The following is a 3,589-nucleotide window of genomic DNA, read 5'->3' as shown; positions in this document are numbered from 1 at the left end:
TCAGCAAGTTACTCGTTTAAATCTCCTCCTCCGGCGCCTTTCACACTCGCCCCATCCCCACCCTCTTTCTCCTGCTCCTTCTCTCTCCCTCCCTTTCTCTACCTTGCTCTCTCATACCGTTTACTGTTAGGAGTTGGACTCATCAAAAAAATAAATAATAACAATTAATAAATAAAATGTGCTGCTATGCACAGCATGAAGCAGAAAGAAAAAACCCCCCCACCAAATCCATTACATCTGTATGAGAACAGGTTTCTCCATATACATGATACTCAAAGGAGTATTTATTTATTCTCACTGAATCTTTAATGGACCTTTCTTCTTTCTTTTCGTTATATAGCTATACAATCTCTCCAGCTATTTGTTCATTGTGTACATTCATTACCTCTGATTGCTGTTATTAGTATACAGTTAAAAGTGGTCCTGTCGACATTTGTCCATTTACTGCTGACATGTGTGGTCAGAAGCCTCGGAATTCATCTTTTATTTTGAGTGAAATAGCAGGGGTGGACAGCAAGACCAGAATAAGCACAGTCTCAGAATAGGCATCCTGAGAAACAAACCACACCATTTTCTGGGTAAATTTGATTATGCCATTCCAGCGGCAAAGCATTACTGTGTCTAATTTTCAACCAGAAAACTCTCTAAGACAACTTCACAGAGGTAAATGAGCTAATTCATGAGGATGTTCTTTTCCACTTAGCGCTGTGTGTTGGGGGACGATCTCTCCTCCTTCCTGTCGCTTTCATTCTTCCAATTCCTCAACCAACATTTGTCCTCTATATAGTGCTGTGGTGTTTGCAGTAACGTTGGAATGCACAAGTTGGAGATCGTTGAGCAGTTTCACTGCATTCTTCCCCTTGTGTTGAATGACAGGGCTGTGGTGAGCTATTGTAGAGAGCACACTTAGGCAGACAGTGTGAGCAAACAGACAGTTTTCCGCTCCTCTGACATATTTCTAACATGCACTGGACGACGGTTTCACAAGCTAGCAGGTTACTGGGATGCTGTCATTTCACAGCACATTAAATTTGGATCGTATTATGGGTAATCCATTATTCTTCCTTTGGTGGTAACAATGTGGGAACAGTACTGTTTAATTTGGCATCCAACGGCACTATTGAATTTTCAAATCTGATTGGTCACAAGGTGTTGATTCGTTGTCAATAACAGCACGGATTATACCACAGTTCAGCTGCAACGTTTATTTTAATGTGTTTGGGTTGTTACATTATCATTTCTAAAGTTAGAAGTTACGTAGTTACATAAAAAGTTACATCAAAAAAATTCTGCACTTACACTGGCTCTTTCAACTCTACTCTAGCACTCAATTAAAAATCTTTTAAGGTACTACTGCTTGTATTATTCTCTGCCTGATATATTGCTTTACTTGTATTTCCTCATTTCTAAGTCACTTTGGATAAAAATGTCTGCTAAATGAATAATTGTAAATGTAAAAATGTAACATAGCTAACACCATCCAGGTAACACCACCTAAACAGATTTTAAATATTTGTAATTGCTGATCTGGTGAAGTTTTTGTTGAGGACAAATTTATTTTGTATTTTTGGAAGTGTCTGTTCTATTAAGTTTACTGACAAGGGAAAGCTGTCAGGACAGGGAGCTTTGCAGTTTCTCATTAACGTGACAAACTTGTTAACATCAAGACAGGAAGAAAAAGAGAAGGTGGTAAGGAAACAACTGTTTATATCTATTACAATGTAAGTGATAACAATAACTAACTTGTTTTGCGGATATTTCATAGTATTAAATGTAGCTATAAACAGATAGATAAGAGTATGGTATTCTTCTTTATGGAAAAAAAAGTTAGGCTTGAAAATTTGCTGTGGTATAATATGACTTATAATCAATTAATCAGCCCTTTGTTCATCATTTTCGACATGTCCTGCCATGTTTTATTCTTTACTTATTATATGGAGTTTTTTTTTTTATTATTATTTTTTTTTATAACATTCATAATGTTCATAACTGGGAAGTATGAATAAATCAAGTCTACACAGTAAAATCCCTAGTGTTGAATTAACACCCAGAGTGTTTATATGAGTCCAATGGACTTATATAAACATTGTAGGGTGTGAATTCAACACTGTGGGTGTTAAATCAACACTAGTGATTTGTCTGTTTCTGTTCTAAGGGTTTACTTTACATAACTACAGTCAAGTAGCTAGATCAACATGTTGTAAATATTTTCGAGCAAGGATTCATGATGAAATAAACTACCATAATTAACCCATTTTACTTTAATAACCAAATATACTGTATGTACAGATTAGTTAACAGTCTTCTTGATCCAAAGGAATCCACCTGTCTTTCACACACTGCTCCCTTGCACTCCCACACCAGTAATTACAAGTATCAGTCCTGTTTCTATAGGGTATTAATGGAAATTAAATTTCTTTGAATTATTTTTTTGTAGTTTTTCTGTTTTAATTTGGGATGAGCAAATAAACCCAAACAGAAATAAGTTGGCAGATTATAGGATTGTTCAGACTCGCTCCTGAGGGAGGAGACTCACAGAAGAAAGAAAAGCTTAAACTAATAGTGGCCATTGCAAACACAACAAGGGTTTAGCTTGTGTTTGTTTAGGGCCCAGACATGCTACATGAAGCATGTCTACATGATCTCTGCTTTGCTGCACTGATGTGTGCTTGTGTTGCTTCATATAACCTAGTCAGATTGTACATTGTCTTTAAATTCAGTGTTTCACTGAGGCAAGCCAATCCACCTATTGGAGTGGATCTTTATACTTGAGCTGAATCTCTTCTTTGCTCACAGCTGCAAGGAACTACACCAGGATGCTTACGTAGACATGGCGCATACCACTTCAGCTGCAGTTTAAATGTTTTCCTTTGGGTCCTCTCATCCGCTCTCAAACATCACATTTGAGTATATCCATTTGCAGAGAAGGGCTCGGTTCTCCTCATGAGCTCTCATTAGAGCCTTAACAACTGGTCTTTCTTTCCAAAGAATTAACTACATCAAGCACAGTCTTTTAGGTGGCCTGAAAGAAAATAAATGTAATTTCCAGGTCACCAGTGGTCAAGACAATAATTAGTTTCCTAGCAGGTTATGTTTACATTTACACCATTTAGCAGACACTCTTATCTAGAGAAATTTACATTTAACTCATTTATATAACGGAGCAGTTGAGGGTTAAGGGCCTTGAGCAAGGGCCCAGCAGTGGTAGTGCTGAGATTTGAACTCATAACCTTCTGATCAGTAATCTAATGTCTTAACCCCTGAGCTACCATATGTGTGCATGTACAGTATGTATCTATGTATAAGCAACTATGTATATACAGTATGTTTAAGCTATGTTTAAATATGCTGATATGACTGGTATCTGATCTTCACAGCGCACAATTTTGATTTCGCTCAACCATGTAATTCAGTAGAGGAGTGTTTCTAAGCACTGTGTTTAAACTTGTGAATTCATTCAAGTAAAGAGTCAAGTAATCATGTAAAATGTAATATTACCTCTGTATGACCTGAATTGAACTGAAATAGGAAAAGATAATCTTTCTCTCTCTTAAGCAGATTTATTTTGGCATATATCTAATCCTTAGCG

Source organism: Ictalurus punctatus, chromosome 9, assembly GCF_001660625.3.
Source record: "Ictalurus punctatus breed USDA103 chromosome 9, Coco_2.0, whole genome shotgun sequence".
Taxonomy (NCBI): Eukaryota; Metazoa; Chordata; class Actinopteri; order Siluriformes; family Ictaluridae; genus Ictalurus; species Ictalurus punctatus.
This window is presented reverse-complemented; position numbering follows the sequence as displayed.